This window comes from Cynocephalus volans, chromosome 7 (genome assembly GCF_027409185.1).
Source record: "Cynocephalus volans isolate mCynVol1 chromosome 7, mCynVol1.pri, whole genome shotgun sequence".
NCBI classification, from domain to species: Eukaryota; Metazoa; Chordata; class Mammalia; order Dermoptera; family Cynocephalidae; genus Cynocephalus; species Cynocephalus volans.
In genome coordinates this window covers 3918236-3944007 of record NC_084466.1, presented here as the reverse complement: position 1 = coordinate 3944007, position 25772 = coordinate 3918236, and positions in this window count along the sequence as shown.

Here is a 25772-nt window from a genome sequence, read left to right as displayed (position 1 = left end):
GCCCTCCCACAGCCCATCCCAGTGCCCTCCCATGCTGCCCATTCAAACCTCATAATTCGGTCAACACCGCACAGTATAGGTGATGACCATGTAATTTATTGTCTGAGCTAGGACACTGCTTAGAATGAAAAAAAGTACTATTAATAATTCACTCAGGGACGAAAGACAGAAATTTGGACTGTCCTACTAACACTTGTCCATATGATCTGGCTGCTGTGGAACATGCTTACTGGGCTGTCCTATCATGCTAATAAGCCAGTCTACTGATGGCTTCTTCAGGACAGGTGTCCATCCTCGATCCAGCAGCTGTGGTCAGGATGACAGAGCCACAGTACAGCAGCCCATGATTAGGTTAGACATGGCAAGGACTGAGGACTCTTAGCTGGTGTCAGTACAACTATGGGCATCTGGCACGGGCTGTCCTCTGTAAAACAGGTGTTAAACTTGCTAACAAAGATTTGGGGGAGACCACACAGTCTCCATCCAATAAAACTCCTTGGAGTGTTGGAAAATGAGGACCAAGTCCGGGAAGACAGCATTCCCAAGGGGCTCCTCCGGAAGCTGCTGCTGCTCTCAAGACTGCAGAGTCAGGTGCCACTCAAGAATGACAACTGGAAAGCCTGGGTCTTACATGACAACAGAGGCTGATACAGGCTTGAGAGTCTAGAGTTCCTGTGGGAGCAAAGCAGTGGCCAATGGCATCTGGGGAGAAGCAGAAAATGAGCATCGTCTCCTGCATGCAGTGTAGGGCCAGTGCCATCACCCGGGTAGGGACAGATTCTTCCCCTCTATCTAGCTCTCCTGCACTGTGTAGCCTCCAGTCCCAGATCCTAGCATTTAGATTTGGACCATTTCACTACACATTAGAAAGCAGCCTAGGGACCAAATCATCTTTTATCTTGTTTGTCTGGGAAAATCTGTTCCAAATTCCAAAGAACAGACTTGAACATGAAGTATGGGACATAAGCCATTTGCAAGTTGGAGCTGTCCGGGGAAGACAGCACCCACGACCCCAGAGAAGAAAAGAATCTGGTGTAGTCTTTGCCGACAGCGATGGGAACTGTGAGTGTTATAAATAAGACAGGAGCAAGAATTACTACATCTAAGACTTTAGAGGGAATAAAAAGTTTATTTTCAAGAAACAGCATCCACACATGCAGTACTAAGTGGTATTTAGCAATCATTCGACTGGGAAAAAAAAAGACTAAGAAAGTAAAACCAAAATTCCCAAGAAAAACTAATCGTAAAGATTTTAAGCTGCTGAATTCCAGATCAAAGCTCAGTGTCCTCTGATAAGATTGTGTACTCGGTAACGGAACACAGTGTCATCGACGTATTTTTAGCTCAGGAACCGGAACACTCTCAGTGTCACATGATCTCAGTATGACACAGGTGGCCCGAAATTAGGGCAGGTTTTGTTTTTCTCTCCTTGGGAGCAAAGTGCTAGGTTTGTTTGAGAAAAATAAGAGTTCCTCCTATTTGGCAGTGTTCCCTCTTCCCCACTCTGAGGCCATATTTTTATTGTTTATCCAGACAGCCATGTGGGATTAAACAGGGTCCTTTACAGTTTAAGAATATATACATTTTCTTCAATATATATTTAAACATAAACTTTAGGAATGCAAACTTTACCATGCTGTATGTATAAAAAGCTACTTATTAGTTTTCCACTGCTGTTGTAACAAATTGCCACAACGTGGCAATTTGTTTAATGACACAAATGTATGATGTTACTGCACTGGAGGTCTGGAGTTTAAGATGGGTCTCACTGGCTAAAATCAGGGTGTGGTGGGCTGGTTTCTTCTGGAGGCCCTAGGAGAGAGTCCGATCCTCCGTCTTCTCCAGTTTCTAGAGGCTGCTGGTCGCATAGCTCAAGGCCCCTGCCTCCGTCCTCAAAGCCACGGCGCCGGCTTCTCGTGCTGCCGTGGCCCTGGCTCCTCAGGAATCATGTGATGACAGTGGCCCACCTGGATGATCTAGGATGACCTGCCCACCTCAAGATCCTAATCACACCTGCAAGGTCCTTTTGCCATGTGAGGTCACATATTCAGAGGTTCCGAGGACTAGGGTGTGGACATCTGGGGGAGGGGACACTATTCTGCCTACCACAAGCACTGTAAAATGCCTACTCACTGTCCTCCCAGATATAAAACCAACATGTGTTTTCTTTAATTTTAGGGAAATGGTCAAGTTGTCTATGATCTTCTATACTGTGAGAGAAAAGAAAATACATCTAATCCCACTATTGTTTTATTTTTTGCATGAAGGGTTAGAAATAGTTTTATTCAGGTAATCTTAGAGGTGACAGGAACTGAGAAGGAATCCAATGGTCCCCTTGTCACAGAATCCACAAGTCCGCATTCATGGGGGTCCTACGCACAACCCCACCGTGTGAGCCCCCACCATGCAGCCCACATATCAAGTACAGAAACCCTGCTGTCAAGCCAGATTCCTCTCTCTTCTAAAATAAACATTTCTAATGAATTGCCAAAATCTCCCCCCCCCCCCCCGTTCTATCTTAGAAATCTCTTTCAAATCCAGCCTTTCTTTTCTTGGAAAACCCTTAAGACATTAAAAAAAAAAAAAAAAAAGATGTAAAGTGCTCTTTGCTCTCCCAGATAGTATTTAAGTATGTTCAACGGGGAATTCTCTTATGGTTGTTGCAATGCAATTACCTGTCATGCTTATGAAGTTCTACAGAATGAAAGTTTCCAAGATATCTCAACGGGAATATGCCGTCAGAATGCCATTTCTTTCGCTACAGTATTTTATGTTGACGGGCATAATTATTATACCACAGAATGTTTTTAAATGGGAACTCTGGGTGAAAAAATCAGTTCTAAATGCAGTAGCTACACAACTGGAGTGTCATAAATAGTGCTGCTGTGTAATCTCTGCCATCAAAACAACTGTGACTTGACTTTTTTTTTTTTTTTTTTTGCAGAAATACCTTTACCCATAAGGTACTTGAAACTGCTCAGTGGACATAACTCTGTTTTTACAAACCACTGTGCATTGTCATAGCTGTCCAATGATTAGATGCCAGTGAGCATTTAGGCTTTTGGTCACTAAATCATTTTCTGTGTTAGATGCTCACTGTGCCTGTCACTGTGCATATCACCTCCTGGAGTTATGCTACAGTTCCATTAGAATTTCCACCACCTCTCCTGGAAACATTTTCAGCTGGCAACCCGTTCTATTGACATCAACTTGGATTCACTACAAATAGGTTTTTATAATCTGCTATAAATAAGCCACTGTTGCCTTTTCAACATTGAAAAAAAAATGTCTCATTAATTAAGATAGATTTTGACCTTTTTTGTGAATATCTCACCCAAATTGACAGTTACTCTTTCATCGAACTTTTAGTTATCTTATTACATTCATTTCAGCATATTAAATAAGCTGAGAAAATGCTAATTTCACCCTGAGGTCTTATAATATTTCATTCTTATCACATTTATTTCATCTTGAATTTGCGTTTATCTTTTGTTTCTTCTAAATCATGCACACCTTCTCCATTTTCTGTATTCCAGGTCACAATCCATCTTGGATTCCTGTTTCCCACTCCTCAAGAATATCCATGTGTAAGTTTTTATATATAGTGTGTACAGGTGAAAAACTTACTGACTGCTGCATGGGTAAAAAAATGTTTTTATTTCGCCCTAACACTTTGTTGGAAATTGGCATAGCACAGGGTTCTAGGCTTGTCTTAGTCCTTTCAGGCAGCTATGACAAAATACCATAGAGCAGGTGGCTTATAAGCAACAAAAATTTATTTCTTACAGTTCTGGAGGCTGGGAAGTCCATGATCAGAGCATTGGAAGATTCAGTGTCTGGTGAGGGCTGCTCCCTGGCTCACAGTTGGCTGTCCTCTCACTGTGTCCTCACATGGTGGAAAGAATAAGGGAGCTCTCTGGATCTTTTTTATAAGGGTACAGCTGTGGGTTGAATTGTGTCCCCCAAAGTCCATGTATTAGAAACTTAGTCCCCATTGTGACAGTGTTAAGAGGGTGGAAAATCTTATTATGATAATTGAAACATGGAGCCTACAAGAGGTGATTGGATTGTGAGGGCTGTCCCTTCATGAACGGATTGATCCATTCTTGAAACAATGGAGCAGTTCTGGTGGCTTTAAGGAGAGCACATGAGGATCTCTCTCTCTCTCTCTCTCTCTCTCTCTCTCTGTCTCTCTCTGTATCTCTCTCTCTCTCTCTCTCTCTCTCTCTCTCTCTCTCTCTCTGTATCTCTCTCTCTGCATCTGCCATCCACCATGTGACATCCTGCTTTGCTGTGAAGGTTCTCACCAACAAGGGTTTCATCAGATGTGCTCCCTGGACTTTGAACTTCCCAGCCTCTGAAACTGTAACAATAAATATTGCTTTTTTTTACAAGTTAGCCAGTTCTGGGTATTTTGTTATAACCAACAGAAAAAGACTAATACAGAAAACTGGTACCAGATAAGTGGGACGTTGCTTATCACAAATACTTGAAAATATGGAAGCGGCTTTGGAACTGAGTGTTAAGAGTGTCAGAAGAATTTGGAGGAGCAGAGTAGAAATACCCTAAATTCTGATGAATTTAGTTAAAAAGACAAAAAGACCAAGTAAAGTTTGGAACATCTTAGAGACTGGTTAAACAGTGGTGACCAGAATGCTGATAGAAATATGGATAGTAACGGCCATTCTGAGAAGATCTCAGATGTAAATGAGAAGGAGCTTATTTGAAACTGGGGCAAAGATCACCCTTGATATGAACTGGTAAGGAATTTGGCTGCATTCTGTTCAAAAAGCTTTATGAAATGTAAAACTTAAAGGTGCTGAACCAGAGTATCTGGCAGAAGACATGTCTAAGAGGTGAAGCATTCAGGAAGCTGCATGGCTGCTTGTAACAGCCTATGCTGAGTTGTGGCAGCAAAGGCATGGTGTAAAGCCAGAATTTATAATTAAAAGGGAAGCAGAGCATAGAGATTTGGAAAACTTGCAGCCCGGCCATGTGGTAGAGAATGAGAGAGCATTTTCAGGAGAAAATTTCAAGGGTGCAGCCCAGCAACAGTTTGCTAAGGAGATTAGTACAGAAGAAAAGGATTATCAAGAGAAGGAGGTAAAGGCTCTGAAGGCATTACAGAAGGCTCTGGGGCCACCCCTCCCATCACAGACCCAGAGGCCTAGGAGGACCAAATTGTTCCAGGGGGCAGACCTGGAGCAACACTGCCCCATATGGCCCTGGGACACTGCTCCCTGCATCCTGGCCACTACAGCTGTAGCAGACTTGCCTCAACTGACCCCAACTGTGGTTATGCCACAGCATTGGAGAGTGCAAGGCAGAGACCTTGGTGGTGTCCACAGGATGTTGTCAGCAGGCTCACAGAATGCAAGAGCAGTGGAGGGGTGGAGGCTGCCACAATTTCAAAGGATATATGGGAGCCTGGGGACCCAGGAAGAGATCTGTCACAGGGGCAGAGTCACCACAGACAGACTTGGCTAGAGTGATGCTGAGTGGAAATGTGGGGATGGAGTTACAGCAGAGAAACCTTACCAGGACCATGCCTACTGAAGCTATGAGAGTGGACTGCCTTGGAGACCCCAGAATGGTGGAGCTACCAGTGTGCAATGCCAGCCTGCAAGAACTGAAGTATGACCTGAGACCAGAAAAGCAATAGGAGCAGGGACACCCAAGGCTTTGTGGTCCCAACCCCCACGCCAGCATGCAGAGGACACTAAACACGGAGTCAAGGTACATGACTCACCAGCTTTGAGATTTGATATCTGCCCTGCTGGGTTTCAGGCTTTCTTAGGACTCCATTCTTTTGGCCTATGTCTCCCTTTTTAAATGGAAATATGTACCCTATGTTTGTCCCACCATTGTATCTTGGAAGTAGATAAATCGTTTTGATTTCACAGATGGAAATTTGGACCTTGGACTTCTGAGCTGAAACAAGACTTTGTGGATGGAATGAATGTATGTACCTATGAGGACATGAACTTTGGTGGCCAGGGGTGGAATGCGGTGGATTGAATTGTGTCCCCCAAAGCCCATGCATTAGAAACTTGGTCCCCACTGTGACAGTGTAAAGAGGGTAGAAAATCCTATTATGGTAATTGAAAGCCTGGAAAAAGTGATTGAATTGTAAGGACTGTACCTTCATGAATGGATTGATCCATTCTTGGAATAATGGGCGTGGTTCTGGTGGCTTTAAGGACAGCGCATGAGGAGATCTCCCTCTCTCTTGTCCAGCCATCTTGCAATGTGACACCCTGCATCTCTGAAGTCACCACCAAAAAAAGCTCTCACCAGATGTGTTCCCTAGACTTTGGACTTCCCAGCCTCTGAAATTGTAAGCAGTAAGTATTGTTTCTTTACAAATTGCCCAGTTTCAGGTACTTCTATTATAAGCAACAGAAATGGGCTAATACAGGCACCAATCCATCCATGAGAGCCTTGCCCTCATGACCTAATCATCCCCCAAAGACCCCACCTCCTAATTCCATCACCTTGGGGTTTAGAATTTTAACATACGAATTTCAGGGGGACACAAGAATTCAGACCATTGCAAGGTTCAATCCTATTTTTCTTGTAACCTGGACAGACAGCTTCTTCCTTGGGGGCCCTTGTGTTTGCAGCCGCCTACCGAGATCGTCCTTCCTCCAAAGTCTGCTCGCCTGCCTCCTTCCTTCTCTGGGATCATTACCCACAAGCAACTTCTGGGTGAGGCTTTGCCCAGACGCCTTACCTATTCCACCGCCTCCCTTCCAGTCGGCCCTGCGCGCCTCCTCTGCCTGCTCTGCTTTTTCTCTCCAGCCTTCAACAGCATCTCGCAGTTCACCATTTACTTAACCGTCTTGCTTGTGGCTGCTGTCCTCCCACTTGAATGGAAGCCTCGGGAAGGCAGGAGTCTCTGTCTAGAACAGTGCTTGGCACACATGGAGCATGATGATTGAGTAAGGACACCGTGACGCCCGGTCGTTTTGCAGCATCCTTTAAAAGAAAGGACATCGGGTGTTTGTGTCGTCTCTGTTTCTTTTACATAATTTGGTGTTTGTTTATGTTTTGTTCACTCTAAGTTTTTAGGGTTATCTCTTTATCTTTGCTCTTCTAAAACTGCAGGTTATGTTTCCAAGAGTGGCTGTTTATTCGTGAATTATTCTGCTCAGCTATTTCAGTCTGAAAACCTCTCTTTTTCAGCTCAAGTACATTTTTTTCCTGTTATTTCTGTGATCTACTCTTTCACTGACGTCAGTTTCTCTGAGAGTCTTAAATCTGTTTTTCGTGTCTTTACTGTATCTTTTAATTTTCCTGCTTTTATTTTATAAGCTGAAGTTTTCTTAGCATTATTTTCCAGATCACAGTTGGCTCCTTCGTCAAATCCATCCTACTCTGTAGCCCATCCAGGCATTTTCAATTTCAGCATTTTTAATAAGAACCTTTCTTTCATTCTCTAATAGCTCCTCTCCCAAAGCAACTTGTACATGTTTTATGAAGGAATTACCCTGTCACTGCTCGCTAAACACTCACTAGTAAGTTTTAAACTCTTTTGTTCTGTGAATTATCGCTGCTTCCTCGGGGCAGCTGTTCTGCTCACTGGCCCTCACCGTTCTTTCTCATGTTCTTGAATGTTTTCAAATATCTGCTGATCCTCGTTTTTCCTTCGTGTTTTGAACAAAGACTCTGCTGTTTGGTGAGGGTAGCTGGTGTGCACTGTTTTCATGGATGTATGATGTGTATTCCTCACAGGTCTGCTCCACAGCCGCCTGCACCTCTGTGCAAATCCTAGCAGACAAGCTTCTTGAAGTATGAATGGGTAGGAAACTACCAAGAAAGCAAAGTGTGGTGGAAAATAACCTACTTTTCCTATGCTTTCACACCACAACAACCATCAGAGAAGACTTCTCTGGCCAAATGTGTGGGCTCTCCCCTCACACCGCAAGCCATCAGTTCTGCAGAGGACACCAGCCGGGGGTCCTCTAACTCAGTTCGATTCCAACACCATCTACCAGGAGGCAGCCTCGGATCACACAAGTTGAGGACACAGTCCTACAAGACTAAACTCCACCTCCAATGCCAATCACAAGCCTCAGCTTATTTTGCCTGTGCTTCTGACTATATATTGGGGTTCCTACAACCCTCTCCTCAGGTTTGGTTAACTTGCTAGAGCAGCTCACAAAGATCAGGGAAACATTTACTCATGTTTACCCATTTTTTATGAAGGATATCACAAGGGGTACAGATGAAGAGATGCGTAGGACGAGGTATGGGGGAAGGGCACAGAGCTTCCAGGCCGGCCCTGGGCACCTCCACGTGTTCGGCTATCCAGAAGCTCCCCGAACCCAGTCCTTTTGGGTTTTTATACAGGCTTCATTATACAGGAGACTAAATCACTGGCCATTTGCAATCAACTTAACCTTCGGCCTCTCTTCCCACCCTGAAAGTTGAAGGTAGGTCTGAGAAGTCTCTACCTTCTAAACCTGCCTTTGTTTTTCTGGTGACCAGTCCCATCCTGAAGCTACCTAGCAGCGACCAGCCACCAATCAACTCAATAACATATGAAAAGACATTTACCACTTTGAAGATTCCAAGGATTTTAGGGGTTGTATGCTGGGAGATGGAAACAAAGACCAAATACGTATTTCACAATATCACTCCATGAAATTTCACAATGGCCCTCCTAAAATAAAATTTACTCTGGGCATAAGAGTTTAGTGTATTTCTGTCCTGGAAGGAGCTGTTTTCATAAAGAAAACAAAAAAAACCTAAAACTTCCTCTCTTCTACAAGGAACTGGGGTTGTGGTAAGCTGCACTATGCTTCTCAAGGCCCTCTCTAGGCACAGGGTCTGCTTTCTTTAGAGAACAGTCCCAAGCTTCTAGCTAAAAGTGTTGGAGAAGAGAAGGCCTTAAGGATCAGTGTACTAAGAAAAGTATTTTGTAACTGTTCCTATGTATTTGCATATTTAACCCACAAATTGAACCTGCTCTGAGGATCTCGCGAAACACAGTGCTCGGGTTGTAGTTTCCTCTGCTCTTGTTTTTCCACCGCTCTGACCCAAATGTCCTCTACCTTGCAGGAGGAATTCCTCAAAATGTCTTGCCTCTTGAATGCATCCGTTTATGGAGAAATCCAATAACAAAAAAATCTTTAAGATATTTTAATTGTAAAAATGAACAAAAATTTAAAATATCTGAGGCCTCTATTTTACTGAATTATAAAGCTCCGATTACTTAAAAATAAGCACAGAAGTTCTAGAAACTTTAGAATACTCTGATAAAGATGTTCTCTTAAGACATGATGGACAGCATAGGCTTTAGCATGAATGAAACTGTTCATGATCCTTGTCCAGAGACTAAAAAGTCACAAGGAAAGAATAGTAATATGTCTTCAGGGCCCTGCTAACTGCTTAAAATGCCGTGGAAAACCCAGAGCATCCGTCTGCCTCTTACCACGAACACAAACTAGCACGGCACTCACGCCTGCCTCGACCCTTCACAACTTGGTCCCCAAAAGCCAGGTCAGACCCTGAAACAACTGCGGGAGAGAGTATGCAGGAAAGCCCAGGCACACTCACGTCTGCCTGGCAGGGAGACATGAGTTCAGCAACTTTCGTTCACTTTTTGTTTTGTTGCTCTTGGACTCCTAAATGTTTCAAAAGGACTATTATTTTTTTTCAAAGATGGGAAGAAAGGTATCCTAAAGGACTGGCTCTCTCTAAGCCCTAGAGATGCAAGGCGCACCTTTGGAAGCCCAGTCGTCTCCACCCACAGGTCCCTAAGTGCCCTGTGAGTGGATGCTGGCCCGGCCCCTCCCCACCACCTGAGCCTCCGTAAAGCCCCCTCCCCACATCCATCTCCTGTGGTCCTTCACATCTCCCCAGTGAGGAGGAGGAGAACCAGGCTGTCCACCAACGGGCAGTGGCCCTGTGCTGCCCGAGTGACACTGCAAAGGAGATGGGGCACCTTGTGAATGACGGGGAGGACCAACTGTTTAAAAAAATATATGCTAATGCATTAAAAAAGTGTAATGTGAATTTTACATGTTTTGCACACAGGGAGTAGCCAGCAAATAAAAACTCTCAACATATGTCTGGAAACAAGCATTCAAATGCTGAGACTGAACACACCACACTGAACACAAAACCTGCAGAGGTCAAGGGTTCGAAGAGACCTGAAGCAGCACATTTGTACAAAAGCTTGTGTGCATGTGTGTTTGCAACAACTGCTCACCACCGTTGTTGTTTGCCAGTTGGTAGGCACAGAAACATTAAAAAGAACGAAAAGATAGTGATTCTGTTAATGAAAAGAAAACCATAGCCTCTTTTTCCCTGACAGCCCATGGTAGAATTTCAATTTATGCCTCCAGAAAAATTAGAATCCTAGCAGCTAAAACAAATTGCCTAGAAGAGGGAGGTTAGGAAACTTCACCCAATCATTTAAATTCCTTTTATCTCCTTGTCAGCATGATAGATGCTGATGCCTGTAGACCTCAAACTCTGTGCTCCTGTCATGACATAAAGAAAGAAACACATTTCAAAAGGACCACAATATCTACTCTGCAGATATTGCAGAGAAATTAGCAGAAGGTGAATTCACCTTACTCTACCGAGGGAGCTTAATATCTTTTTATTTTTCTAGGTATAATCAGTGGTCAATCACATTTTTATGACAGTACTTTATAGTTGAATTGTGAATGTTGTACAGAGGGTTTGTTTGTTTCTTTTGTTTTGTTTTGTTTTAATTTCCTGTGTAGTAGTCATGTAGATCCAATTTTTAGAAATGTCTCCCTTTGTATTTTGGTTGCATAAGTAGCATTTGTTAACTTGGGTAGAAAATCATAATTTTAAAAATAGGAATGAGAAAAAAGGAAAAAATATAATAAAGACTCAAAATCCCTCCATCTAGAAATAATCACTGTTAACATTTTGTGTGTGGCCTTCTAGACAATGTATGTGTGTGTGTACATATACATACACACAAAAGTAGTACATATGCGTGCTCACCCTGCGCCAAGGACATTGCACCCATTGCTCTAGTGACTGCTGGCATGAGTGCTGAGGACAGGAATTGTGTCCACCTGCACAGGTGAGGATACTGGTTTCAGCTGGGTTCAAAACTGAGGACCTCAGGGCCCAACGTGGTCTCATAGCTCCAGTGTCCTGTGGGACTGCTCCCTCCTGATGCTGTGGCCCCCCAACTCCTCTGAGGAGAAGCCGGGGCTACTCTTCCTAGAATCACCCTCCCCACTTGGTTCCAGGCAAGAGCCTGCCAAAGAGAGGTGCTGCAGTGAGCTGGGAAGAGAGGCCTTCGTCCTCCGCAGGCCCCTGCTGGCAGACATGTTTTCTTTTCACAGACTGAACCCAAGGCAGCCACCCCCAGGACTGCACAGTTTATGGGTCCTTTCTCTTTTTTATGGGGGCAGAGGATGGAAGTTGGGAAGGAAGGTTGAGCAGGCAAGACGCCCCACTTCTGAGGAATGCAGTCACCTGTCAGCCGCCGTGCCAGGCCCTCTCCATACCCTGTCTCTCTCGGTCCCTGTAACATGTTTCCTAGATGGAGTGAGTATATACACTTAGCCCAAAGCCCTCAGCTAACAAATGAAGGCTGGCATTCAAGCCCAGCACTTCTGCTCCAAAGCCAGGCTGTCTGCACCCCAGGAACCTGCCCTTAGAGGGAAGGGGCAGGCAGGTGTCATTGTCTCGGGGCAAAAGAGTTGCCTGCAGAGTCTCAGGGTGAAATGGGAGAAGAAAGCAATTGTCAGAAGGAATGCAAAGGGGTGAGAATTCAAGCCTGCAGAGGAGGCATTCGTTGGAGAGAGAGTATCCAAAACAGCATCTACCACCAGCGCCAGAAGCAACGTGACCCAGGGACCAGGTCAGGTGGTCTCTAAGGCAAAGAACCCCACCATTGCACAGGATGAGCCAGCCCCTTCTGAGCGCTTGAATGGACTCTGAGTAGAGGGGACTTGAATGCTTAGTCCCTAAAATTCAGTGCAGCATCTGAAAAAACAGTATCAGAGTAGCGTATTCTAGAAGATACAGCTGAGTCAAATGCTGGATAAAGTAAGTTTGCTACTGCCTAAATATGTCCCCTAGAATTTGAATACTTGTGGGCCTGTGTTTTTCTCTTTGTCTTTGCAGTTCTGTATAATTTGAGTCTTTGGCCTGTAAAACTGGCTTCTGCATCATCTTTCACCCTCACTGGCTGTCTCACCATTTTCTGTCCCCTGGCCATGTGACACTTCTGCTAATTCCTCTCCTAAGCCCCTAAAGCAGCAGTGGAAAATGCTAGTGGGATGCATCAGTCTTCCAGATAAAACAGGTACCAGAAGGAATTGGTCACTACAGCAGTGAAAAGGTAACCTGAGTTTAAAAGTCTGCATCACTGGCATCCCAGAACACAGGATGGGGCATGGCCACTGTAGGTGGCATGTGTCTGTGTCAACCTAAGTTCCTGCGCACCCATCTGCTTCTTTCTTTGTCTGGTTTCTGTAATTTCATCTACCTTCATTTCTCTTTATTATATTTCTCCTTTCCTTTTATTTGGTCATATTACATAACTGAAGAATAGTTTTATTAATTTTAGCTTGGTTTTTGTTCTCTGTTCTTAATGTAAATTTATAATGACTAGAACACTTAATTTGATCTTTTAAGGAGTAAACAAAAGGAAATATCTTTTTATTAAATGGCACTAATTGATTTTTCCTATGCACTCAATAGAAGAGAAGCTTTTCTGTCCTGCCACGTGGCCCACGGTGAAGACAAGTAGGCCCGTTGTCCTTCATGGCCCTGCACAGCCCAGTGCAGGTGCCTGTCCAAGGAGGAGTACCCTGGAGGCTCACCGAGGTGTCAGGTCTCCTAGCAAATGAGAGAATGGATACCACTGACCAGGTAACATGCAGGACACTAGTGATCTGGGTTTGTAATGAAGATAGAAGGAGATCCAGCGAATCCTGGTCTCTGATATTGTGATCCATCAAAGAGATTTGAGTAGTCCCCCATACAGAAATAGTTATCACTTCTGGTGGCATTAAAAAAATAAATACAAGCCAATTTAACAAGACACCCTGAGGGCACTGGCAATGCAGAAAGATTGTTAATCAATAGATGTCCTTACGTTTGTACATCTTCCAAGAATCTCATTACAAATAAATTCATAAACAAAAAATTCACAAAGCATTCACCTGATAACAGCTGTTAAAGTGTTTGACCTTGATTGACAAGTTAAAATGTTTTCAAATAGAAGGCTTGCTGTGAAACACAGTTGTCAGTATGCCCCACAGGAAGGGGGAAGGCAAAACATCATTCCACCTCAGTTTTAACTTGTGTTTAGCGTAAAATTACCCTCAAAGTGTGGTAGTTGGTAATGGAGCAGATGGTTCTGTGCTGTCATAAGATAAGCACAGAGTAGCCTTCTGAAACATCTGGTTTTTTACTCAGAAATATTTAGGGAAAACTTTAGTTTATATTTTTAAAACCTGGACATATAACACACATTAGGATTATAAGATAAAATGTAAGATTCCAGATAAATTCTGTATCACAGAGTACATCGGATAGAAACGCGCCCAAGTACCTGAGAGATGAGGGGGCCCAGTTGAGACCACAGAGCTAATCAAGGCAGAGCTGTGTCTATAACAAAGTGCCCTCATCCCCACACATCTCCAAGGTTTCTTCTCAGGATTTATTTTCAGAAATGCTAAAATGCTCTGCTAACTCATAAGAAATCCATATACATTCCACCCACATTCAGAGTATATGTCAAAGAAATGGGGTATTTAAGGCAATATTAATACAGTACTAGCAACCTTTGAAAATTTCCCAGAAACAAAGTTTTCACATGGATAAGTAGCTCCTTTCCCCTGACAGAGCCTGGGGCAGTAAACATATCACCACAGGAGAAGCTGCCCCGTCGAGGGCCACGCTGTAGAGTTTTGTATGTGTTACCTATTAGCTTCTTTAGAGGTCAGAGACCAAAGTCCACTTTTTTAGGTTCACAAAACAGACATTCTTTGCCATCCTATTTTATTTATTCATTTTGTATTTTATTCAGTAAATACAACCTGGAGGGAGATCATATCTACGTCTTTGGGGGGCAGTGGAGGCTCAGTGAATTGCACACCGACAACCTCGATTCAGCTTTCCTGCTGGGGGGATTTCAGCACCTGGACATTCCCACCCAAGTCACCTTCCCATAGCAAGACATTGAGAGGTATAGCCCTCTTTCATAGCTGTATTTGTCTGTTTTCTGTTGCTTACAACAGAACACCTGAAGCTGGGTAATTTATAAAGGAATTAAATTTATTCCTTATGGTTTTGGAGGTTGGGAAGCCCAAAGTCCAGGGAACACATCTGGTGAGGGTCTTCTTCTGGGTGGTGACTCTCTACAGCCACCCAGGGTATCACATTGTAAAGGAAAATAGCACGAACAAGAGACAGCTGACCTGCTCACTCATTCTCCTTACAAAGCCATCAGAACCGTACGCATTACTCCATGAATGGATCAATCCATTCATAAGGGCACAGTCCTCACAAACTAATCACCTCTTAAAGGCCCCACCTTTCAAGTACTATAACTGGATCTCCCACACTCTTGACACTGTTACAATGGAGATCAACTTTCTAATACATGAGCTTTTGGAGGACGCCTTTGACTCATGGCAATAGCCATCAAGAATAACATAATCAAAGGCTGCTCCATGTTGGGCACCAGCATCAAGGTGAAAATTTTAATAACTGACTTCTGATTGGCCACGTGTGGGTTGGACACGTTGTAGCTTTCCAGGGAGAATCCGTTGGCTTCTTCACTCTGCATGGTTCTGGGTCTTTTTTCCTTGTACTCTACACTCAGGAGATCTGCCTGACAATGACTTAAATGGCTACTTATATTGTGAGGTTATCAAGCAGGATCCGAGCTTTCCATTTTTTAAAAAAGTGGTTCAGTACTAAAACAAAACAGTACACTGCACCAACTTGTCATTTCGTTTGTGTCCTCATGGATCTTGCGTTTCAAGCATGGCACAAAACGTGCCCAATAGAGTGAAAACTGTTTTTTCTTTTCATTTATAATGCTGATGATTCATATATTCTAAATACATACAAAATACTTTTGAGACAATACAATAACTACAAAAGAATGTGTGCATATGGAGAAAATGACAAATCACAAACAGGAGTTGTGGCAAGGTGATGAAATTTGAGGGTGTTTGTTTCTATTTCCCACAATGTGGTTAAGGCTTCTTGTTAAATATGTAAAATAATGACACCATAAAAACTTCATCTACCCCTTCCATCTCAATTTGTTTATAAATTGTGTGTTATGACCTTGAAGACTGAGGGAGACGTACAATGCCTGAGCTGTCCCACTGAAAGGTTGGACCATTGTTTCCCTGGAATGCAAAATCCTCCAGTGTAGTCCAGCTTCATGTAAAGAATAAAGAATAGATAAATAAAGAATTCATTCCAGGGATAGAGTGGCTGACATGTACAGAAAAACACTCCTGATCCTGAATACCTGAAACTGCCAGATAAAATATATACCCATACGTAGACACATTTACTTGTATTTCAAATTCATGGTTGCCTAGGCACAAAAGTAAGAAATCTTTGAAGGAGAGAAAGGATGATAAAGGGCCTGTAGAGAATTTAAGAAGACCCTTAAAACTACCTTTTCCAGGAGCATTTCTCAATCCTTGGTAGCTGAGATCATTGGCTTTAGTGGATACCAGGAGAGGAGCCTCTGAAGGCAGTCCACAATCACAAACTCCTGGATAAAGCTGGATCCCTAACAAGGGAAACACTCACAAAGAGAGTTGAGAAATGTACTTTTCTGTTTTGAATTTGACTCAGAAGACAAAAGCAGACAAAATGCAGAATCAAGTGCACAAAAATTGGAAATATTAAAATGAACACCTGGACAATGAAGATAAAGATGTTTAATATGTTTAGGCATATATTTTTTAAAAGAATAAAGGCACGAGTTATAAAGAGCTTTTAAAATTAAATTATAAACAATCTTATGTTAATAATTTGACAATTGGAGAAAATAACAAATACCTAGAAAAATACAAGTTGTCAAAATTGACTGAAGAAGAAATTTTAAAAGTCTGAATTGTTATCTATCCATGAAAAATATTAACTTAGTCCCACAAAGAAAACACCAGCTTCAGGTAGGTTTTATTGATAAATTCTACCAAATACTAAGATGTCCTAGAAATTTAAAAAATAATAACAGCCAATTTAAAATAGCTCAAAAGAAAACTACTAATTGAGAAAGTAGATCTCAATAAATTACTTAACGTGCAGGGCATAGAAACAAAGATATAGAGAATATAAAATGGGATAAGAGACATGGAGTGAGATTATCTAATACACATTTTATTAGAGTTCCAGACAGAGAATAAATAAATGTGAGAGAACCAATATTCAACGAGAGAATGAGTGAAAATTTTCTAAATGTAATAAAAGACACAAATCTTCGTATTCAGAAATTTCAAGAGTTCCAAGCAGTATAGTAAACAGGGTTTCATAATAGGGACACTGTAAAGAAATAGAGCACCAAAGATGCAGAGAAGATGGGTAAGTGGCCAGGAAGAAAATATGTCCACAAGACAATAGTAATTAGAGAGATGGCTGACTTCTGCAAAGCAACTGTGGAAAACAGGCAACCCTAGAAACACGTCTTCAAAATTCTGACAGAAAATAAGTGCAAACTCAGAACTTTAATAAAATGCTCTGAGAGCTCAAGCTCTCAGGATAAAGAAAACGAAAAGCTTCATCTAATGAATGTAATAAGGAATGCTGCATTCAAAAGAGAAAGTTCATTTGTTCCAAATATGCACGAAGTATGTATGGATATTGGTCACATGCTGGCCTGAAAAGTAAAAAAAAATTCAAAGAATCAATATTCTATGACCACCACATTCTCCAACCTAAATTGAAAGAAGTTATGAGTAATCATGGACAATTGATAACAACACTAAATAATTCACATGTCAAAGAATAAATCATAGTAGAACATACTTGGGTCAGAAAGATAATGAAAATATTATATACATAAACATGGAGAATGCAATAAGACAATGAACGAAGGGACATTCATATGTTTTAGAACTTACATTATTAAAGAAGATAAGCTAAAAAGAAATTAGTTTAGCATCCAACTTAAGTAGTTAGGAAAAGACAGCAAAAAATTAAACATAGCAGGGAGAAAGAAATTATAGAAAAAGCAGAAATAAATGAAAGAGATATGTATCTATGATAGAGAAGGTCAAACTAGACAAAAGATGATTCTTTGAAAAGACAGTAAAAGTGACAAACCTCTGACAAAATTAATCAACTAAGACAGAGAAGGCACAGATTAGATGTATAAACAGAGGCATAATTAGAGATGAAAGAAATATTGAAAAATAGATTAAATTATAAGCAACCTATGCCAATACATTTGAAAACAAGAAAAAATGAACAAATTCCTAGGAAAATATAAATCACAAAAGCTGACTCAAGAAATTAAAACCTGAATCACCATGTAACTACTGAAGATATTGCATTAGTCATAAAAATATTTTTGCAAAAAAAAAAAAACGCTTTCACATAAGTTTTGTGAGTTAATTCTAACAAATACTTAATAAACCAATAATTCCCACCCTTATGTAAACTCCGATAGAAAAGAAGAAACTCTCCTCAAATCAGCATATGATAATAATGTACCCTTGACACAAAACTAGGCAAAATAAGAAAAAAACATTTATACTGATGAAAAACCACTAAACAAAATGTTAGCAAACCAATCCTGCAATGATTAAAAAGATAATGCCTCTAGGCCAAGTTGGCTTATTTCAGGAATGCAAGCTGAATTTTATGTCAAAAAATTCACTTAGATAGTTCACCACTTTAACGTTTTAAAGTAAAAAAAAACCATATTATGATCTCAATAGACATGGAAAAAATTTCAGCAATATTTTATTGATGTCTGCTCTGTCTCTTCTATTTGACATTTTACTGGAGATTTTGGCAATCCAAATAAGACAAGAAAACAAGATGTAAAATTTAAAAGTGAAGAAATAAAGAACATCTTTATTCACAAGTGATATTTTCCACTAAAATAAGAATCTGCAAGACAATTATTAAAATTAATAAGAGAGCTTGGCAAGGTTATATTGATATGTGATCAATTCGTCGAAACTTCATTCCATTCCTATACACTAGCAGCAAACTGAAACTTAATTTTATAAAGGTACTACCTATGAAAACAACAAAAAATAATGTTTGTAAGAATAAATACAGCAAGCATTAGAAGATCATAATAGAAGAATTTCTAAAACTTTGTTAAAAGACATTTTTCTAAAAAAATAACCAAATGGAGATAGTGTTGGATATATAGTTAGGAAGACTCAGTATTGGAATTGCATCAACTCTTCTACAGATTTATTCATGGAATCAATCCTATATTAATTAAGATGCAAATTTTTTTCATGGAATTTAACAAAATGATTGCAAACTGTATACTGAACAACAAATAACTAACAACTAAGACACTCTTAAATAAGAAGGAGGTTACCTCACTACCCAATATCAAAGCATATTAGAATAACTAAGAGTTTGGATGTAGTACTGGAGCAGGTATAGGTAAACTGAGCCATGGAACCAAAGAAAAAGCAAAGAAACTGGCCTATGATTACAGAAAACTTGATTTACTGCAGTCTCTACTGTACACTGTGAGGAAATTCGAACTTTTAACCAATTTAAATATGTGAAAGTGAATCCAAACCTCACACCACATACACATACACAAAAATTCATTCCAGGTAGACCAAGTTTTTTACTGTGAAAGGCAAACTCTAAAACTTTGAAGAAAAAAAATTAAAAGCCCACACACTTAGGCAAACCCAACCTGTGGGGGGGGGGGAAATATATATATATATATATATATATATATATATATATATATATATATATATTAGACTCAGAGAAGCAGCCCTGGTCAGGTGGATAGGTCATGAGTTGAGGTGCTGGAGTTTGGCTGCCTCTGTTCCAACCCTTGCCTGACCCCTTACAAGGTGAGTGGGCATGGGCGAGTTCTCGAGTTTCCCCAAGCTGTTTCATCATCTGCCATAATGGGGTGGGTGATATTACCACCTGCCTCCTGAGGTGTTTGTGAAGCTTAAATGAGATAATTTCAGTAAAGTGCTTAGCACAGAATCAGCACATGGTTAAAGTTTAATTAATGATGCCGTGACAATGTCAATGGCCATTTGGACATCTGAGGGACAAGAGAGGGAACCAGAGCCACATTTCCTGGAGAAAAGAAGGAAAATCATGACTGTCTTTCAGTATTTGTCTCCTTTATCAGGAGAGCCAGTGAGAAGGTTAGCTCTCTCTTGCTCTTGATAGTCTCACCATGTGATACCTAGGTCATCATGGGACCCTGTACAGAGTCCTCACCAAGAAGAACACATCCTTCACCAGATGTATACCCTGGATGGTGGACTTCTCAGCCTCGAAAATGGTAAGAAATAAATTTCATTTTTTTATAAATTACCCAGTTCCAGGTATTCTGTTATAAACAACAGAAATAGACTAATATATGCCACCCATCTTAACTAGCATGGTGCTGCTTTTGTCTGTTTATACCGTGAAAACCACTGGCCTGCACAATACAGCCTAATTGGTTCAGCCTGCTCTTCTATAGCCACATGAGTCTTCAACCTACTGGCCCAACTCTACAGCAAGAATCCCCTTCTCTGGCCACGGAGCCCCACCTTGGCCAGTGACCCCCTGCCTAAAACAGCCTCTGTCCTCTCCTTTCCTAATTGAACTCTCCCAAACCTACAGCTGCCCCTCAAGCAACATCTTCTCTGTGAGGTCTTCTCCGATACCTTCGCATTGCAATGATTCCTCAAAGCTTCTAAAGCACTCATTTTTATGTCCTACCTGATCCTTTAATATTGTTCTGTAACCTGGCTACATGAGAACTGCACATGGGAACTACTGAGATGCAGGTTCGTCAAGTGCTGACCAAATGTTTGAGAATCTCCATTGGCAGGGTCTGAGATTCTCACATTTCACATTGCCAGATAGTTCTGGGGCACAGTCAGGTCTGGGAACCGCTGCTGTGACATGTGCCCTGAGCCACCTGTATGGCTAGCTATCTTTGCTGTGCATTAGTGCACATGTCTTGTCAGTGCTCATCTTGCCCTTTTGTGCTCTCCCCAAGCTCTCTGCATGCTCTTTGAATTTTTAGAATCCATATTTTTATAGGTAGTTATTGACTGGAAACTACAGTTGTGATTCAGAATTATGCAGTAGAGCTAGGTAGTTGCAACAGAGACCGTATGGGCCACAAAGCCAACAATAATGACTCTCTGGCCTTTTTTGGGAAAACCATCCTCTGTTCTAGACAAAGCAGTGATTCTCAACCCTGGTTGAATAGCAGAACCCATGGGAGCTCCCAGCACTCAGACCTACTGAATACCACCCTCCAGGGAATCAATAAACTTTTAGAGTTCTCTAGACTTCCTTTTGGTCCACGCTGCCTGTGAGGATCACAGGACAGGGAGATTCCAGAGGCCATCCCGGCTCTGCACTAACCTGCCTGTCACCTTGGGAAAGTCGTCATGCCTCTCCACACTCCAATTTCCTCATCAGTAAAAGAGCTGATTGAAATAACACGTCTCTAAGAGCCCCTCCAGAGATAACATTCTGTGATTCTACACTCTTGGGATGTTTGTCATAATTAGGTCATTTGATGAGGTGGTACCGGATGCCAATGGAAGCCCACTCAATACATGCTTGAGGAGCATTGATGATGACACGGGTGATTTGGGAATATTATGGCTGAGTCGTGTTTCCCACAAATTCATATGTTAAAGTCCTGAGCCCCGGTACCTCTGAATGTGACTGTATTTGGAGACAGGGTCTTTAAACAGGGGATTGCATTAAAACAAGGTCACCAGAGTGGACCTATATATGACGATGTCCTCATAGGAAGAGGAGATCAGTACACAGACAGGTACTGAGCGACAACCATGTGAAGACACAGGGAGAAGACACCATCTGCCAGCAAAAGAGTGAGCCTCAGGAGAACCAAACATACAGATGCTTGGATCTCGAAATTCCAAAACTGTGAGACAACAAATTTCTGTTACGGGGTCCCTAGGACACTAACGCAGGGGTTTGGCTGAAGGGAGGTGTTGGATTTAAGTCTGCAGTGTGCTGACACATGGCTCCCACAGTTGATGAGAGCAATCTCTCTTGCTCTATGGCTGAATCCTGCCTTGTGCCGGCCCAACACTGCGTACTACACAATGCTTTGTCAGTCAAGCCCTTAGCAAGGCCAGCCAGGTCGATTGGAAACAGAAAACAAAAACGCAGCCCCATACAATAGTGACATTTACTTCCCTCGTGTTCATTCTCAGAATCTGCCACTGCAGTAGGAACATATTAGTCAGAGTCCTTTGAAAGCTGATGCAGTGTGGGCCTGGAACTCTCAGAACAAGGCATGATTGTGCTAGAACTGGGTCATGGCCCCAGGGTGCCCGGTGAGCCAGTACCTGCCCCGTCCCCTGCCCAGTTTCAGGAGGCACCGTGGCCCCTCCTCCCACCGGGGGGCCCAGATAGCAGGAGCACTCCTTGTCTGCTTCCAGTGAGTGGACTGCTCTTCATTCTCACGCCCACCTTTGTCTGGTAAATGACAGAATCGTACATGCTCCAAGGCTCACATGACCAGCATCTCTTCTGTTTAGCATCCTCTCTGGTTTGTGGCTTCTAACCATTCTTTTCTGCTCTGCCCCTACGATCTGGAGACTAGGGTTTACACGTAAAGCTTGAAGGTATTTAGCAAATTTCTGAGAACTGGATCAGTTGTGATCGCATTTCCAAAATTTCCTCTATCAAATATAAGAAAAAAGCCCCTTGTGCTGTGGAGAAAGAGGGTGGGGACTGGCTCTTTCTTCACACCCTTTGAGAAGGTAAATGTCAATAAATGGGATCGAACACATCAGCAAAACCAAGGACAAAAAAATGATTATCTCAATAGATGCAGAAAAAGCATTCAACAAAATTCACCATTGCTTCACTATAAAGACTCTTAGCAAATTAGGTATAGAAGGGAATTATCTCAACACATTAAAAGCCCTTTACAATGAACCAGTAGTCAATATCATCCTGAAAGAACAGGAACAAAACAAGGATGCCCACTCTTACCACTCCTATTTAATATAGTAGTGGAAGTACTAGCCAGAGCAATCAGGCAAGAGAAAGAAATAAAAGGCATCCAGATTGGAAAGGACAAAGTCAAACTGTCCTTGTTTGCAGATGACATGATCTTATATATAGAAAAACCTATAGACTCTACCAAAAAACTCTTAGAGCTGATTAACAATTTCAGTAATGTTGCAGGATACAAAAACAACTCAAAAAATCGGTAACATTTTTACACTCCAGTAAGAAACTAACAGAAAATGAAATCAAGAAAGCAAGCCCATTTACAATAATCACCAAAAAAATAAAATACCTAAGAATCAATTTAACCAAGGAGGTAAAAGATCTCTACAATAAGAACTATAAAACACTACTGAAAGAAATTAAAGAGGACACAAAAAGGCGGAAAGACATATCATGCTCTTGGATGGGAAGAATTAACATCATGAAAATGGTCATTTTACCCAAAGCAATCTACAGATTCAATGCAATCCCCATCAAAATACCAATGACATTCTTCACAGAAATAGAAAAAGCAATCCTAACACTCATGTGGAAAACAAAAGACCCTGAATAGCCAAAGCAATCTTGAGCAAAAAGAAGTGAAGCTGGAGGCATGACACTATCAGACTTCAAATTATATTGCAAAGCTATTGTGACCAAAATAGTATGGTACTGGCATTAAAAACAGACACTTGGATCAATAGAAGAGAATAGAAAACCTGGGAATTAACCCACATACTCACAGCCAACTGACCTTTGACAAAGCCAACAGGACATACACTGGGGAAAAGGCTGTCTCTTCAATAAATGGTGCTGGGAAAATTGAACATCCATATGCAGAAGAACAAAACTGGACCTTTACTTCTCACTGTATACCAAAATCAACTCAAAATAGATTAAAGACTTAAATGTAAGATATGAAACCATGAAATTACTTAAGGAAAACACAGGAGAAACACTCCAGGAAGTAGGACTGGGCAAAGACTTCATGAATGAGAGCCCAAAAGCACAAGCAACAAAATAAAATACAAACAGATGGGATTATATCAAACTCAAAAGCTTCTACACAGCAAAAGAAACAATCAACAGAGCAGAAAGACAATCCACAGAAAGGGAGTAAATGTTTGCAAACTATATAACTGACAAGGGATTAATACCCAGAATACATAAAGAACTCAAACAACCATACTGTATAATTAAAACATAAATAAATAATAATCCAATTTAAAAATGAGCAAAGTAGATAATTAGACATTATTTTTTAAAGGAAGACATACAAATGACCAACAGATACATGAAAAAATGCTCAGCATCACTAGTCATTAGAGAAATGCAAATGAAAACCACATTGAGATATCATCTCACGCCAGTTAGACTGGTCATTATTAAAAAAGATGAAGATTAACAAATGCTGGTGAGGATGCAGGGAAAGGGGAACTCATCTACACTGTGGGTGGGACTACAAATTAACACAGCCATTACAGAAAACACTACGGAGGTTCCTCAAACAACTACAGATAGATCTACCATATGATCCAGCAATCCCACTACTGGGTATATTTTCAAAGAAATGGAAATCATCATGTTGAAGGGATACCTACACTCCCATGTTCATCACAGCTTTATTTACAATAGCCAAAATGTAGAACCAACCTAAGAGTCCCTTGATGGGCAACTGGGTAAGGAAAATGTGGTATATATACACAATGTGGTATATATACCACTCAGCCATAAAAAAAGAATGAAATTCTGCCATTTGCAGCAATATGGATGAGTCTGGAGAAAATTATGTTAAGTGAAAAAGCCAGAAAAGGAAAGAGAAATACTGCATGTTCTCAGTCATAACTGGGAAGGAAGGAAGGAAGGAAGGGAGGGAGGGAGGGAGGGAGGGAGGGAGGGAGGGAGGGAAAGAATAAGAGAGAGAGAGAGAAAGACCACAATAATACATTGAATTTACAGAAGGAGAGAACAACCTAAGGATACTAGAGATGGGGGGAGGGAGGGAGGGAGTTTGGGGAGTGATAGGTCAGATAAAAGACATAAAGAAAAATCAAGATTTGTAATAATGAATATGCTAATAGTAAATAACAAAAATTCAAAAATAAAAAAAAGAAGAGGATTACTTATTCCAGGTGCTGGATAAATATGGTGGTGTGACCAGTGTTCACTTCTATTTAGCATCCTCTCTGCTCTGTGGCTTCTTGCCACTATGCCATGTGGTGTCCTGAGGCCCTCGCACTCCTTGTGGACTGATGACATTTGACATCTCAGTAGGAATGTGGTACAGAAAGAATAGGACAAAAGAATGCAGAGAATGGAGAATCTCCCCAAACAGTGGTCTGGTGGTTTGAGCTTTCTTGTCATTTTAACTCTAAATAATTGGGGAATTTTTCTGTAAATTTAAATTTGGCACTAGAAACAATAGAATCCAAGAAAATGATTTAACTAGATATTAATTTAGCTTTAGGAAACCATGGCAGCAAAAGAGCCAAACCCCTTGTGAGATCTGTTTTCTGTTTGGAATGACATTGTTACAAAGATCTGTGTGGTTCTGAGGTCTCATGTCACCAAGGCTTCAGAGGTTTTTATTCCTCATAAAAAACGTAGGTGCAATGATTAATTTTATGTGTCAACTTGACTGGGCCACTGGACATCTGAATATTTGGTCAAACATTTTTCTGAGTGTTTCCATGAGGGTGTTTTTGGATGTGTTTCACATTTAAGTCAATAGACTCTGTAAAGCACATTGCCCTCCTTAACACAGTGGCCTCAGCCAATCAATGGAAGGCCTGGGTAGAACAAAAAGTCTGACTTCCCCAAATAAGAGGAGATTCCTCCTGACTCACTGACTTTGACAGTGACATTGGTTTTATCATGCCTTTGGACTGGACCTATACCATCAGCTCTCCCGGTTCTCAGGCCTTTGGATGGGGATTAGAAGTACACCATCAACCCTCTGTAGCTTGCTGATTGCAGATATTGGGACTTAGCCTCCATATGCACATGAGCCAATTCCTTATAACGGAGATAGGTAGATAGATAGATAGATAGATAGACAGACAGACAGACAGACAGACAGACAGACAGACAGACAGACAGACAGACAGATAGATAGATAGATAGATAGATAGATAGATAGATAGATGGATACATCTCCTATTAGTCCTATTAGTTCTGTTTCTCTGGAGAACCCTGACCAATACAATAAGTATATAGAAGAAAACACAGTGAAAAAAATCTGTTCGACCTTGAATTAAGCAAAAATTTCTTAAACAGGACACAAAAATCAGAAAACAAATAAATATTAACTTCATCAAAATAAATAAAAAGCTTCTACTCCCCAAATGATGGTGTTGAAAGAATGAAAAGACAAATTATAGACCGGGAAAAAGTATTGCAAAATTACGTATTTAATAAAAGACTGTATCTAGAATATATGAAGAATCATTGCAATTCAAGAAAGAGAAAGAGGAGGAGAAGCCAATTTATTTTTTAATGGGCAAGAGATTTGAAAATTCTCTTCATCAAATAAGATAAGGTGGCACCACATAAGATGGCAAATAAATATATTTTAAAATGCTCAA